This window comes from Aegilops tauschii, chromosome 5 (assembly GCF_002575655.3).
Source record: "Aegilops tauschii subsp. strangulata cultivar AL8/78 chromosome 5, Aet v6.0, whole genome shotgun sequence".
Classification (NCBI taxonomy): domain Eukaryota; kingdom Viridiplantae; phylum Streptophyta; class Magnoliopsida; order Poales; family Poaceae; genus Aegilops; species Aegilops tauschii.
In genome coordinates, this window is record NC_053039.3 from 538,424,979 (window position 1) to 538,441,875 (window position 16,897).

Sequence of the window (16,897 nt, forward strand, 5' to 3'; positions counted from 1 at the left end):
TGGCTAAGCAGCATCAAGCGAGGAACGAGGGAAAATCATGGCCGGAGGAACTCCGGTGGAATCGGCCACGTACGAACGTGCTGCTAGCGAGCGACCAACCCCCCCCCCCCCCCCCCCCCCCCTCATGTGCTCACAGCCTCGCATCACAGCATCCACTGAAATTTAAAATTTTCGTTGATTAAGAGAGAAGGTTTAAGACGAATGGCCGCAAAGCCGGATACAAAGAACTACTCTCGCAGCAAGTTGGAATGAGCACGTGGGGCAAATGATGTACTCCTACACACACACACAAGTAAAATAATGACATAAAAGTATAGTAAGGGTTTTCCATTATGCTCAACTTATATTATTGAATGTAAACCATGTTTACATCTAAATTTATAAAATTAGAGTGAATGGTGAGAAACAACAAGAATCAAAACTGACACACGATCGAGAAAAGGGACCAACAATGTCATTTTCAATAGAAATCTTCAGAAAGCCGGACATGGTAGATTAACTATGTCCAAAACATGTGCAAACTACCGAGGATACCTTGATGATATCATGAACTCTTCTTCCATACTATATTGTCTCGTTGAATCCTCATCACCGCCTCTTTCATGCTCATTCATTGGGCAATTTATTGGGATAACGTCATTCTCAAATTCCTCATCCACCACATTATCTGAAACAATATGCATTGATGATTGTAGGCTTTCTAGTGTCAACTCCACTTGTCGCATGGTTGGGCGATCCTCTCCTTTTAACTGTGTACATGCTATTGCAAGTGTAGCGACTTCATGGGCTTCTTTGCTCCAGTCATCTATAACTTGTGGATCTAGTATATGCGACAAGTTATCTTCTGCAAATAACATAGCAAAATGCGCAACAATGCCATCACCACTGGGGGATAAATATGAAAATGGCTTCTTTCTGGTCAACAGTTCTACAACCATGACACCAAAACTGTAGACATCACTTTTCTCCGTGAGTCGCCCTGTGTAGAAGTACATAGGGTCTAAATATCCGATGGTACCTTGCACCATGGTTGTTAACCCTGATTTCTCCACTGAAATATACCTTGAAGCTCCAAAATCTGTTATCTTTGTTGTTAGAGTATCATCCAAAAGTATGTTAACTGACTTGATGTCTCTGTGGATGATAGGTATTGAAGCTGTCGAGTGAAGATATGCTAGGGATTTAGCTGTTTCAATTGCTATTCGTAGCCTATCACTCCATGACAATGATTTTGGTCCCTCAACATGAAGATGATCATAAAGGGTTCCATTTGATATGAACTCATAAACCAACATTGGGACTTCTGTTTTAAGACAACAACCATAGAGTTTTACTACATTTCGATGGTTGATTTGTGAAAGTATAGCAACCTCATTGATAAACTCATCAATCTCTTTTTGAACCACCTTCTTTGGTTTCTTGATAGCCACGACATGGAGGTCTGATAAAATACCTTTGTAGACTGTGCCATGCCCTCTGCCACCAAGCTCACGAGCTTTATCAACGTTGTTTGTCGCCTTCTCTAGCTCTTCTAAAGGTATAATCATCCTTTCTGCAATATCAGCTCTTTGAGATACCAATTGTTGCAACAATTGACCACGATTCTGCTCAAAGAACTTGCGCTTCAACATTTGTGTCCTTTTGTGCCTTAGTTTCTTGGAAATGAAGATCCCAATAAAAACCAGAAGTACAAGGCATGCCCCGCTAGCAACTCCTATGATGATACCCTTATCTGCAAAAATACATATCATTATCCATTTTCTCCAACGGATATGTAGGCACAAAAAATAGTATTTCTCTAGCACATTTGTCTATACTTGCTAAGAATCAACAAAGTACACTTAAGGCCAACTCTAGCCCATCCCCTAAAACCCATAGAGGAGTAAAACTTTTCCCCCACCACTTATCCGGCACCTATATTTACTCGACCGCTCGGCGGCGGAGTAAAAAATCCCCATCCTCCTCTGGCTCCTCTAACCGGGACCTAGCCGAACCCCTAAAACCCATAGAGGAGTAAAACTTTTCCTCCACCACTTATACGGCGCCTATATTTACTCGACCGCTCGGCGCAGAGTAAAAAATCCCCATCCTCCTCTGCCTCTCCTCCTCCTCACTCCCCACCGCTGGTGACTCCCCCGCCGTTCCTCGCCGCCCCTCCTCCCCAATGGCCGGATCCCATGGCCGCTGGTCCCCGCCGCCCATCCGCAGCGCCGATCCGCGCAGCCACGAGCGCAGCATGGATGCGTCCTCGCACCGCTGCCGAGACGCTGCGGGCCTGTCCGTCGGGCTCGCTGGTTTCCCCGACCTTCCCATGCCGCCACCGCTATAGAGGAAGCACCTTGGCATCCGACAGCGGGCGTGGGGGACGTGGGTGACTAGGAGACCCACAAGAAGCATTAGTTTGGCTCTTTTCACACCGGCGACCTCGCCGCAAAGGAGTAAGGCCGGTGGCAGGTTCGGCTGCATGGCGCCGATGCCCTCCTCAACTTTGCATGGGGCGAGGGTCCACTGCCTCCTCTGCCGCCGCAGGGGTGGTAACTGCGGCAGTGGCCAGGGGGCGGGAGGCGAGGGAGCACATCGTAGGAGGCCGCCGACGAAGAGTACATGATGGACCTCTGCCGCAAGTACCCCGAGCTGGTGGAGGCAGAGCGCGTGACCAGCGGGGGGATGTCATCGACGTCTCGAGCGGCAAGGAGGATGGCGAGCCGACAACGACTTCGACGTTGAAGAGTTGCGGAGGATCTTCCCCGACCGTGGCGACGGTGGCACAAGGCAATGGATTTTGCGGGCGGATTGGCCTGCCCTCTATAAATCCGGCGATTAAGGTCTTAATTTGACTATGCTTCGGTGGTTTTTAATGTAAATTATGTTTACTTTTAAGTTTTTTTTGTTTAGGTTTAAACTAGACTATGTTTCGGCGGATGCTTATATACATTAGGTGTCGAATTTCGGTTTAAAAGTTAGTTTAAATCGAATCTATGTTGAAATAATTTTCTTTTTACTTCGCTAAATTTACGAGGTCCGACCAAAACTTAGTGGAGTAAAAATACTTCGCTAAGTTTACTCTGCCGTTTTGCTTGTCTATTTTTAGGGGATCGGCTAGAGTTGGCCAAAGTAAGTTACGAATTTTGTGTAATACTACAGGGAGTAACCGAAGCATATTAACAAACTGCAAGGATGTTTCTTTAACGACAACAAGCTAATTAAGTCGACTATAATAAGAATATATTGAAGGGTTGAATAGTTTTGAATAGTATTGGTATTATTGGTAGCTTTGAATAGTTTTTTTTTTGCAAGAGTTTGAATGGTTGTCTTCATCAGCTCAAAAGGAACAAAAAGATCAACAATCCTCCCAGAGTTATTGTAGTGTTCCACTACTTCTCACCTTTAAATAACCGACGGCCATCTGATACAAAACGTTCAATTAACTTATGTATGAGTGTCTGCTTCTGTACTGTGTTAAAAAAACTTAATTAGTTACATTATAGAGTACATGATGGAGAAACAGTTTAGCCAAATTAACCAGACACGTGTGTAACTAACCTTGGCATCCATCGACGAGGTAGGGGTTGCCTTGGTAGCCTTCACTGCATTGGCATGAATAGCCACGGCTCTCTTGTATGCAGTGGCTGTGCTTGCTCTTGCATATGCTATGTGCTGCCTTCATGGGACAATTCGGTTGCTGCGAGCTCACTTTAGCCGGAGGAAAGCCAGGAAGCAAGACCTCCCACTGTAAAATCATGGGAATCTCCTCGTGCTGAATCATCGTCGACAGCTCGCCGGAAAACCTACCCAAATCAAACCACCCTTGCTCTGCGATTAATACGTATGGGAGAATCGATTTTGGATTTAGCACGGTGCTTCGGTCGAGCCCTTGGTGATAGATCTTTGGATCGGAGTAGGTTAGTAGATCCGGTGAACCTACCTTGTCCAGCAGCGGATGAACTCGAGCCGGAGGCCATCGTGGTGGTGGGGCACACGGCGATGGCGGAGAGTGGGCGAGGTGGAGGTGGAGCTTCCCGTGAGCACCGCGCTAACCCTAAATCGGTAGGGATTGTAGGTGGGGATTGTGGCCGCGATAAACCTCATGAGTCGTGCCCCGGCCCCCACCTCTGTTTATATATAGCGCGGGTCACAGGGGCCCACCAACCATGGTTTGGTTGGGCCCCCCCGATCAGGGCGCGAGTCAGGGGCCCGTTTGACCCATTGGGTTCGAACGGGAGAGAGATCAACCTAACATTCTCCCCCTTGATCTCAACTTTACTTTTAACTTTATACTTTCTAGTTTATTTGTTTCATCACATATTGGTACATAGAGCATGTTTCATCGTCACGGCTTAATTGCCGTTAGAATCATACAGCTACAACATACGTTATGTTCAGAAACAAATTCTGTTCCTTTTGGGCCTATCCAGGAATCATAAGGCTTTCCCTTAAACCCATGCCGGCTAAGTGTTCCTTGAACACATTGGGTGGTAAGCCTTTCGTTAGCGGATCCGCAAGCATATCCTTTGTCCTTATATGCTCGAGACTTATAGTTTGATCCTGGATTTTATCTTTCACAACATAATACCTTATCTCTATTGTTTTGGCAGCATTACTCGACTTGTTGTTGTGAGCATAGAATACTGCGGGCTGGTTATCACAGTACATCTTTAGTGGTTTGTGAATGCAATCTACCACTTTCAAGTCGGGTACAAATTTCTTTAGCCATATCGCCTGCCCCGTGGCTTCGAAGCATGCTATGAATTCTGCATACATCGTGGATGATGCAACTATCGACTGTTTGGAGCTTTTCCACGAAATAGCTCCCCCAGCGAGGGTGAATATGTATCCTGACGTGGATTTTCTATCATCTATGTCCCCCGCAAAATCTGCATCTGAATACCCTTTTATCTCTAGGGAATCACTTCTCCTGTATATTAGCATGTAGTCCTTCGTGCCTTGCGCATAACGCAATGCTTTCTTTACTATCTTCCAGTGCTCTAGGCCTGGATTCTCTTGATATCTACCGAGTACCCCGGTGATAAAAGCTAAGTCAGGGCGAGTGCACACTTGTGAATACTGTAAGCTGCCAACTGCCGAAGCATATGGTACTGCTTTCATTTGATCGATCTCATACTGGTTCTTGGGACATTGGAATTTCCCAAAACTATCGCCCTTGACTATTGGAGCAGGTGTGGCTTTACTCGCATGCATATTATACTTTTTAAGAATCTTTTCTAAATATGCTTTCTGAGATAGTCCTAAGACTCCATTGTTCCTATCTCGGTGAATTTCTATGCCCAAAACATATGATGCTTCACCAAGATCTGTTATGTCAAAATTTGAGGATAAGTATTTCTTTGTTTCTTGTAGTAGACTAACATCACTACTAGCAAGCAGGATATCATCCACATACAAGATTAGAAAAATATATTTCCCATTTTTAAACATTGCATAAATGCAATTATCCTCAATATTTTCTTTAAATCCAAAACTTTTAATCGTTTGATTAAACTTTAGATACCACTGCCGAGAGGCTTGTCTTAATCCATAAATGGATTTCTTCAGGCGGCATCCCATATTTTCCTTGCCTTCCATGATAAAACCCTTGGGTTGTTTCATGTAGACCTTTTCTTTTAAATCACCATTCAGAAATGCCGTCTTAACATCCATTTGATGTAACTCCAAATCAAAATGAGCAACTAATGCCATTATGATTATGAAAGAATCCTTACATGAGACTGGAGAAAATGTCTCATTGTAATCTATCCCTTCTCTTTGTGTAAATCCTTTTGCCACGAGTCGTGCTTTATACTTTTCTGTATTCCCTTTAGAGTCATACTTAATTTTGTAGACCCATTTACAGCCTACTGTTTTGGCTCCTTTGGGAATTTCCTCTAAGTCCCAAACATCTTTGGAACTCATCGATTTCATCTCGTCTTCCATTGCCTTCATCCACTTTGATGAATGAGGGCTTCTCATGGCTTCTTCATATGAGGTGGGATCTTTTTCCATATGAACCATTTCTGTGTTATAAACTTTAAAGTCAGTAGAAATAGCTGACTTTCTTGGTCTTGTAGACCTTCTAAGGGCCTCATTTTCTGGCACATTTTGTGCCTCAACTTCTGGCACTTTTTCTAAAATTTGCTGTTGCACCTCCCTTTCATGCTCAACAATGGGTTCAGTCGGCTCCTGACGGACAGGTTCCGGGTCTTCCCCCATAGCTGTCATGGGTGGAGTTGCAACTGGTAGTGAGAAAACGGCTCCTGAATCATCGGATTAGGTGCATGCACCCTCTTCTCCTCAAGATCAATTTTCCGAGCTACCAAGCTCCCCCTCATCATTTCGTCCTCTAAGAAGACTGCATGTCTCGTTTCTACAAACTTTGTATATCTGTCAGGGCAGTAGAAACGAAAACCTTTTGATCTGTCTAGATAGCCAATGAAGTGGCAACTTACTGTTTTGGGATCTAACTTTGCAATGTTTGGATTAAACATTTTGGCCTCAGCAGGGCACCCCCACACCCTGAAGTGTTGTAGGGAGGGCATCCTTCCTGTCCATAGCTCGTACGGTGTTTTGGGCACCGACTTGCTTGGTACTCTATTGAGAATGTGAATGGCGGTTTTAAGCGCCTCCATCCATAATCCCAATGGCAAGTTGGAATAACTCATCATGCTGCGCACCATATCCATAAGGGTACGATTGCGCCTTTCAGCTACTCCATTTTGCTGAGGCTCGCCCGGCATTGAATACTGGGCTACTATGCCAGTCTCCTGCAAGAACTTCGCAAAAGGTCCAGGGACTTGGCCATATGGAGTGTGTCGACCGTAGTACTCTCCCCCACGGTCGGACCTTACTATCTTTATTCTTTTATCGTGCTGATTTTCAACTTCAGCTTTGAATATTTTAAATTTATCCAACGCTTCCGATCTTTCTTTGATTGGATAAATATAACCATAGCGAGAGTAATCATCTGTGAATATTACGAACGAGTCATATCCATCCACACTTTTCACCAGAAATGGTCCACAAATATCAGTGTGAATGATTTCTAGTGTGCCTGTGCTATGGATTGCACCTTTCTTGATTTGTTTTACGTACTTTCCTTTAACGCAATCTATGCATTGTTCTAAGTCTGAAAATTCTAACGGAGGAAGAATTTCACTTTTGACTAATCTTTCTATTCTCCCCTTCGAAATATGGCCCAAGCGACAGTGCCATAATTTCGATGAGTCAAATATTCTTTTTCTTTTCTTGTGTTCTTTATTCGACGCGGAAACATGTTCTTTCACATTGCAAACGGAATAAACTTTTTCATGAAGTGATAACAAATAAAGCTCATCATGTAGTAAAGCATCACCCACATAAGCATTATTTAACCAAATGGCACACTTGCCATGTCCAAAATAACATTCATAATTATCTTTGTCCAAGCAAGAAACACTTATTAAGTTTCTATGACATGATGGAACAAATAAAACATCTCTAAGTAGAAGATTGAATCCATCAGCTAACTCCAAGGAGATATCACCGACAGCTTCAACTTCTGCTTCAACTCCGTTCGCCACTTCAATGCGTCTTTCGCTTCTTAGCGTAGTCCGCGTCGAATGGAATCCCTGTAAAAAATTTGCAACATGAACAGTTGCTCCTGAGTCAATCCACCAAGTGGATTTTGAAAACTGTGCATACAGGGATTCATTTACAAATGAAACTATATTGTTACCTCTTTTTGCCATGATCGACTTTAGCCAATCAGGACAGTCTTTCTTGTAATGCCCGGTCTTCTTACAGTGGAGACAAGTGTCTTTGTCCACTGAGAAAGGCTGTTGCTGACGCTGATGCTGATAGGAAGCTTTTCCTTGTGGCTTTGAAGGAGAACTTTTGTTGTTTTGATTGTAATTCTTTCTTTTGTGACCCTGCACATAGTTGAGTGTACCACCATGTGAGGCTTTGAGTCTCTCCTCTTCTTGAACACACATTGCTATTGTCTTTTCAATGTCCCATGTTCCAGGTGACATATTGTAGTTCACAACAAAAGCTTCAAACTCCTTCGGCAGTGAAGCCATGACAAGGTGGACCAGGAGCGCTGGTTTGATCTCCAGATCCGCATCCATGGGTTTGAGCTTTGCTGCCGTATTGCTCATCCTGAGGATGTGCTCTCTTATGCCATGACTACCACCTGTGTAGCGTTCTGTCACCAGTTGCTCTAACACCTGGGTGGCATATATCTTTGAAGAGCCAGTGAACTGGCTCTTTATCTTTGAGAGCAACTCCCCTGCGGAAGTGCACTCTGCAATGGAGCCCACAATGGCGCTCTCAATTGTGTTCTTTATAAAGGCCATGCATTTTTTGTTTGCATTGACCCACTTTTGGTTATCTATGAGGTAGGACTGCTCCAAAGGAGCATAGTCCCCTTTCTTTTTAGCCCATGCAGCATCATCATCAGTGGCCTCTCTTACTGGCTCTGTGGGTCTGATCGGCTGTGGTTTCTCCACAACCCAGTCAAGATCAGCACAAACAAATGCCAGTTCAACTTTCTTCCTTCACTCAGTGTGGTTGTCACCTTTGAGTGTCGGAACTTCTTTTAGGCAACTCATAAAGTGAAAGCCTCCTGAAATCACAATTTAAGTGACATCAATATAACAATAATATGCATTAATCTAACGTTGGTCAAATTAAACATATAATTGTCTATGCAATTAAATCTATATTACCGTTGGGAAAAAATTAGAAATAAATGCACCTTTAAATTTCAATAATAAAACATGATCATGTTATTAACAACGTTGGTCATAAAAAATAACATAATCATATTAATTTTAATAATCTCTTCAACATGCTCTTAAAACCTTCATTCTATATAAACTTTTATTTTCTTTGTAAAAGAGCATTATTAATTATTTACGCAGCGGAAAACATGAATAAAAAATCATGAACTTTTTAAGCTTTACAGAAACTTTTCTTTGACCGAATAAGAAATCATGAACTTTTTTAATTTTCTTTATAAAATTCATGAACATTTATTTTCTGAAAATTTTCTTTTTGCATTTTCAGAAACTTTTTCTGTCACTTTTCTATTTTCTAGACAAAATTTTCGTTGGAAAAAATTGCATAGGAAAGCTATTTAAAATCTGCCCAGAAACTGGACAAAATCTACAGCAGCAACGGCGTGCGGCTAAGGCCTCGGCCCAGCGCGCGGCCCAGCCGGCCTGGACCCAGCGCGCCCGCGGCGGCTGGCCACGGCCCAGCGGCGACTGCGCCCGGCCTCCACTTTCGGCCCGAAAAAGCCCGTGGCCAGCTAGGGTTTCATCGCAGCCGTTGGATGCAATCGGACGGACGCGCGTGCATCTCGGCAGCACAAAAACGCCCAGCCGGCCTCACCGCCTGAACCCTAGCCCCATTCTCGTTCTCTCCTCGCACGCCCCGCTCTCTGTCTCCCTCTACGGCGGCGGCCCCTGTCCAGGTCGCCAGGCCACCGCGCCGCGCCCGGTCGCCGGCGACGGCCATCGCGCCGCGCCGCGCCGTGGTGCTCCTTTCCTTTCCCTCTCTCCTTTCTTCCATCCTGTGATAGAGAGCGACAGAGAGGTGCGGCCAAGCCCTCTGCTCCCATGCAGCCGGGTTGGGGCTCCGCCAACGACGGCGTGCAGCCACCGCACCGCGCGAGCCGCGCGAGAGCCGCCTTCCCTTCTTCCTCTTCCACCGCCACCTAGCAGAGAGAAAAAAGAGAAGCCCGACGGCCTTCTCTTCCCCTCACGTGAGGCTACTTTGCCCTTTCTGCTCCCCTTCGTTTTCGACGACGGCAGAGCACTCTACGGCGGCGTCGTGGTCATCCCCCTCGCCGGCTGCACGTCCACCTTGCGGTGAGCGCGCCGCCGTCGAGCGGTTTGTCCGCGATGCCCTTTGCCCCGTGTGGGGTGGTTCTTCTTCCCGGATCCTCGGCTTGCCGATGCGATTCGGGATCGAGAGGAACGGCGCGGCCGGAGTGGCGGCGCAACTTTTCTTTGAGATGTCTTTGCCCTCTTTTTTGCTGTTAGGGTTCTTGAGGAAGGGGATCTCTTTTTCTTTTTCTGTTTTGTTTCTTTGTACCGAAATCAACTAGCCCGATCTGGCTCTGATACCATTGATAGATCTTTGGATCGGAGTAGGCTAGTAGATCCGGTGAACCTACCTTGTCCAGCAGCGGATGAACTCGAGCCGGAGGCCATCGTGGTGGTGGGCACACGGCGATGGCGGAGAGTGGGCGAGGTGGAGGTGGAGCTTCCCGTGAGCACCGCGCTAACCCTAGATCGGTAGGGATTATAGGTGGGGATTGTGGCAGCGATAAACCTCGTGAGTCGTGCCCCGGTCCCCACCTCTGTTTATATATAGCGCGGGTCACAGGGGCCCACCAACCATGGTTTGGTTGGGCGCCCCCGATCAGGGCGCGAGTCAGGGGCCCGTTTGACCCGTTGGGTTCGAACGGGAGAGAGATCAACCTAACACTTGGAAGCTCATATACCCAGGCATGCCGTAGTTGGACATAGTGATACGTGCCTGGCAGCAGCCTATGCCGTAGCAGTACTTGTCGTGGTTGCGTCTTGCGACCACCGTCGTAGCGTAGGTGCCATTCACATTCACGTTGGAGGAGCAGAAGGAGGCGCGTCCACTGAGGATGGTTTTCTCATCGGACGCGAGCATTGTCGCCTTGATGTTGCACCCCATGAGGATGAGCTCGTTACGGGTTGACATGGAGTATGGTTTCTCCATGGGCCGTGTGAAAGACATTGTCGAAATAGAAAATGTCATCGGGTGTAAGACCTAAGAAGGCACCGGTGTGAACGACACGCACCGTGGTGTTCGTGAGGGAGATATCAAGGACACGGAAGTCTCCGTAGTCGCCGAGAAGCAGCCGTGTAGTGTTCCCGCTTGTTGTGTCGCAGGTGAGATTGAACCCCGGTCTATAGCAGTGTCGGGGGCCCATGCCAAACGGGTAGGGTACTTTGACGTCACCACATGAGGTGTTGCAATTATCTGGCAAGGTGATCCATATTAGTAGAGAAATTTTGCTAGAAATAAGGAACTTGTCATTGATTTATAGGGAAAACGGAGAAAAGATTGCAGTGTCGCTAACCTGTGACTGTGAATGAAGAGACGCAGCCGTTGGGCAGATTATGGTTGCCATGGGTTCCTGATGGACACTCGCACTCAAAAGAGCCTTCCGTATTTTTGCATTTACCAAGGCACCGGCTTCCTCCTGGCTGCTCACACTCATTTATATCTAGCATCAATATAGCCAACCAACAAAATATGTTATCAGGAAGTGTAATCCCTAGTAATTTGATAACTGTTGATAGTGTCGACGATCGAATTATGTTGTTGTTTCTGTTTAAAAAAAATGTTGTTGATTGAATTATTAAGAAAGCAGCTAGTGGCAATTGGTGCATACTACTATTACTCCTTCGATATGTTTCTTCCTAAAACCACATCACTTATTTTTGAATGGACGTAATACTAATTTAATACTCCCTCCTTCCTAATTTAAAAGCATACACATATCTCTAGATCGCTAGTTCGACCAATAAAACACACATTATATATCACAAAACTTATACCATTAGAAATAGAACATTTGAAGTTTCTAATTATATAACTATTGTAATACAAAATTAACTCGTGTTACGTTGATTAAATCATCGACCTACGTATATCCGTGGACCTTTTAAACTAGGAAGGATGTGGTATTACAGTTTCTTTTATGTATTTTTATAGACTTGGTCAACTTTGTTATTACAGTTTTGGTTAATTGGATAAATGCTACTCGAATTCTAGCGATTTTGAGAAACGCCACTGCAATTTCCAAACTTTGAAAAACGTCACTGCACAATTTTCAAACTTTGAAAAACGCCACATCAGACTTTGAAAAATGCCACCGGATGGCATTTTTCAAAGTTTGAAAATTGCAGTGGCGTTTCTCCGAATCGCGAGATTTTGAGTGGCATTTATCAAATTAACCCTGCAGTTTTTGATGGATTTTTATAAACTTGGTCAACTTTGAACACTATTTGATTTCGATCATTTTATTATTATTATTTTGTGAGTGAAGATTTCAATCAAAATTTGTTAGCCTTCTTTTCATATTAGCTTTGTCTTATATTAAGTTAAAATTTCTTAAGTTTAGTCAAATTTATTGGTAAAAAAATCAACATACACAATACCAAATCAATGTAAGTTAAATTGGACAGCGCGGGGTGCTGACGGTTTTGATCCTTTTGACGCGTACTAACCTTGGCAGCCGTCGGGGATGTAGGGATTGCCTTCGTATCCTTCTTTGCAGTAGCAGTTCATGTAGTCTGCACCCTGCCTGCACATGCTTTTGTCGCTCTTGCATATGCTGGTGGGCACTTTACTCGGGCAATCACGAGGGAATTCCGGCCAGTTGATGTAGTCTGTTGATGGGGGCGGCTCTACATCAACGATACTCCAGTCCAAAAGAATAGGAACTGCCGTTGCATCTTTTGACAAAGGAACTTCCATTGCACCATCGTGGTAGTTATCGAACCACCCCTCTTCGGCGACGAACACGCGGGCCGGCACCGAGTACGCCTCCTGATCCGCGCTTCTGTTCTGCGCGAACCATTTGAACGTTACGTAGCTCGCTGCCTCGTCACGGACGACGGCGATGGGCGCCTGGCAGCACTTCATGCCGTTGCAGTACTTGCCGGGCGGGCCGTGCTCTCCCATGAACCCGAAGACGCCATAGGGGTCGGGACAGAAGGAGGCACATGCGCTCATGATGCTGTGGCTGCTCTGCTCGTGCAGCGTCGCCATCACATTGCAACCCGTTACAACGAGCTCGTTGCGGTAGGACAGCTTGTATGGCCCGTGGACCCTGAGTCCGCCGCCGAACGTTCCGTTGCCGTCGGCGTCTATCTTTATGTCGCCGGCGTGTACGGCGCGCACGGTGCCGTTCTTGAGGGAGATGTCGACGACCTGGAGGGTGCCGTCGCCGAGCAGCAGCCGAGGGGTGCCTCGCAGTCGCAGGTGAGATTCAAGCCCGGCAAGTAGCAGCCTGCCCCGCCAGGATCGCCGACGACGCCGAATGGGTACGGCACGTCCACGTCGCCGCAGCTCCGAGTGCAGCCGTGCGCATCAGCCGCGGCCACCGCCGCCGCCGCAGACAGCTGCAGCGCCACCAGCACTGCTGCCAGCGCGACCACCGAGCTGACTGGCGCCATGGATATCCTACGTAGTTTCGTCTGTTTCGACCTGCGACTTCGCAGTAGTGTATAATGAGATCGACACTGGATGTTGCCAGGCCTAAATAACAACGACTTCCGTCCATTCGACTGCCCGCAGGTATACATGGACAAATAAATGATGGCGTCCACGATCGTTCGAAAGATGATGGTGGTGTTCACGTCGCGTTCCCCCCTCTAGGGTTCCAGGGCCGGATTGGCGCACTAACTACGACATGCCTGGCAAAGGGGTCTCGAGTCGTGGCCACTGGCCAGAGTCTTCCATCGGAAACACTAATTTCATGTCGAAGATGATGGTCTGCATGTTTTCGCCAGTAAGAGTGTACTTTAAAGCTGCAAATTAAGCGTAATCGAGAAGACTTCACATTGTTATTGGAATTGAGACAGTCTAAATTAGATAGCCAACTCCCACTTGCAATGTAGGTCCATGATTTTTAAACAAGTTTTCTCTTGTATGTACGGATTAATGCATGTACATTGCTTCCCTTTGGGGCCTCTTCAGTTCAAAGGATTTCTAGAATATTTTTAATCCAATAAATAATATTTTTGCATTGTTATCATTTTTTTCTGTGTGGCTTGTTTAACCCAGTAAGATTCATGGAAAATTCTCTTTAAAACTCATTTGCACTAGGTTTGATACAAAAAACATCTACTCCAAGCCCAACCTCGAAGAATTACTACGCCACATGACCGCTCCACCGATAGGCCAAAAGGCAGCACCACTAACGGGTTAGGCTATGATCAGTGGAAGTAAAAAAAAAGTGACCAACATCGTGCCCGTTAATGCCCATACGCCAAAAAACACACAAAAAAGAACACAAACACCGTTAAAGCTCACGACGTCACACCATGGTCTCATCATGGCAGTTCACTCTCAGGCCGCCATCATCGTCCATTGATGCCTCCTCTGTCTTGCCCTGACCATTGCCAATATTGCCGCTTCCCGCTAGTCCTCGCGGACAATGCCTCCCAATGGTCCTTGCATAGCATAAACAGGCACAGACGCGACAGCCGCTGGCTCTTTCCCCGGATGACTGCCGCCTCACGCACGGGGAATAGGCAGCCGCTCATGGCGCCACCACCAAATGAAGCAATGCTGGATCAAAGTGGAGTGAGACCGGATCAGATGGCTGGGTGGTTGGAGATAACCAATGTTGTGTCGTAGACAACCGAATCTGATGGCAGCGAGGCCGGGGTTGGCTGAATCGACACCATGGTGATGAGGCAGTTGTGTGGGAGCTGTAGAGCAAAGCTTGTGGAGTCCTAAGAGGTTCTAGTTGTTGTATCTGGTGTTGGTGTCGGCTCGGCCCATCGACACTCAAAATACGCCACCCCATCATAAATAGGTTTTGGGCGCCAACGAGTGGGAGACAATCTCATGGGTTAAGTTAAACAAGTTTGGATGGCGACCATGTAATCTCATTACCGATCGGTTCTACAGTTTAATTTTGATTTTTGTGTAACATATCAGATGGGTTTTGGGTTTAGCATTCGGCATAAATGGTGGGCTATATCCAAAACGAGATGCTTTTTACGTTCCTTAGATGGCTATGTCCATTGACCCACCTGGAAAAAAATTATGTATGGGAATCGGTAGCATGTGCTAATCCAATAACGCATGGGGCTCACTGGGAAAGAAATTATGTGCTCCTAAAGAAAATAACTAAATGAAAAAAGCAACGAGTTTGTGAAATATTCACGAATTTTTAAATTACTCATAGATTTAAACAAGCTTCATGAAAATTGGAAAATATTTGCATATTTTAAAAATATTTAAGAATTACAAAAATATTTCTTAATATAAATATTAGTAAATTTTAAAAAGTTGGAAAAATAAATATTGTTAAATTCTATAACTGTTCACAAATCAAAACACAAATGCCATTAATTTTTCAAAATATAACTGAAAAAGAAGAAAGTAAAAATTTATAAAGCATAAAAACAAAACGAGAAAATCGGTAGAAGGAACAAAGGAAGAAAACCAGACATGAAATAGAAGAAAACGGACGCATCTTTATCTTGCCACTAGCGAGATGGATAAACAGCTCGCCTCGAAGATGGTTTGCTTCACTCTTTTCCTTCGTTTTTTTCTTTAAATATTAAGTATTCTAAATGTATATTTTTATAAAAATACTTTACCTAGTTTTATACAAAGTTCATTGCAAATTAATAATGTTCATGTGATTTAATCAATTTGTTCACATAATTTATAAGAAAGTTCATATCATTCAAAATATTTGCTTTATCAAAATAAAAAAATGTTCACACATCTCAAACTATGTTTGTGGCATTTCAAAAAGATACAATAAATAATTTTGTTTGCGTAATTTAGTAAATGTTTCGTACCATTAGAAAAAAGTTTGTGACATTTCAAAAATGCTGGTAACACTTAGAAAATGTTTCACAACTTAAAACAAATCATGGCATTTATGCAAAATGTTCAATATATGTTGAAAAAATATTCATCGTGTATTTAAAAATGTTCAGCATGTATTCAAAAAAAGTTCATCGTGTATTTTAAAAATGTTCAGTGAGCATTTAACAAATGCTCAACTTGTATTGAAATATTTAATGTGTATTTTGAGAATATTCAACTCATATCTGAAAAATGTTCAACATGTATAGAAAAATGTTCAATGTGCATTTGATAGATGTTCAACATGTATTTCGATGAAAAGGTCAACATGTATTTGAAAAATGTTCAACTTGTATCTCAAAATATTGAACGTGTATTAAAATGTCCAACTTGTATAAAAAAAGCCGACATGTAACTGTAAAAAGGAAGAAAAACAAAAAATGAACAACAAAACCAAAATGCAAAGAAAAACGATACAAAAACACACAGAAAGACAAAAGGAACAAAACTGGTCAGAAGTTTAAAAAACGGTCTGAACCAGTCTATAGAACCTTCACATAACAGTTTCTAGAAAGCTACAGTATGTGGGAGCGTCAGAGGCAAGTAGGCGATATCTAGCATTTGCAGAAGAAAAACGCCCAAGCACCGGTGCCACTTGGTCAAGTTGGGCCGGCCCGTCGTGTAGCTTTCATGCATGATTCGTACGATTAAGTACTAATTTACAATCGTTGGCATGCCATGAAGCTCAAGTCGTGTTCCATGACCTCTATTTGAAGAAGATTTCAATCGCATGTGACTGCAAGGCGGTCATTGATGACATTGAGAATGGGACAGAAGGTCGACATAGCACAATACAATTATTAGGCCTCGTTTGGTTGACAGGGATTTAGGAGGGGTTTGGCAGGGATTGAGGTGGATATAATCTCCTACAAGTCAAAATCCACCCAAATCCCCTCCAATCCTCTTGAGAAGAGGTGTAACCGAACAAGGCCTTAAGGAGATTATAGCTAGGAAACATAACTTTGATTGCTATGTTTTTAATTTCAAGGGGCATGCATCAAATCATAAAGCACACAACCTTTGCTAAGTATGTTCTTTCTATTGATCAGTGTTATAAGGGAGAGAGGGATTTGGTGGAATTGTTTATTGTATTGCTTGAGCCTCGTGGGCATATATATAGGAGTACATGATCAACTTGAAGTCCAAGACAAGCTGAAATAATTCCTAGTCTATCCTAAGTTTCCTAATGAATCAATATACTCAACATCCCCCTGCAGTCACGGTGAGACTGGAGAAGAATCCGAAGGCAAGCCGACGGACA

The 16,897-nt window shown here is 44.4% G+C and overlaps 1 pseudogene; it reads right to left on the minus strand.

Moving 5' to 3' along the window:
• Positions 1–521: 521 nt before the first annotated feature.
• Positions 522–13,199, minus strand: LOC109774934 (uncharacterized; annotated as a pseudogene).
• Positions 13,200–16,897: the final 3,698 nt, after the last annotated feature.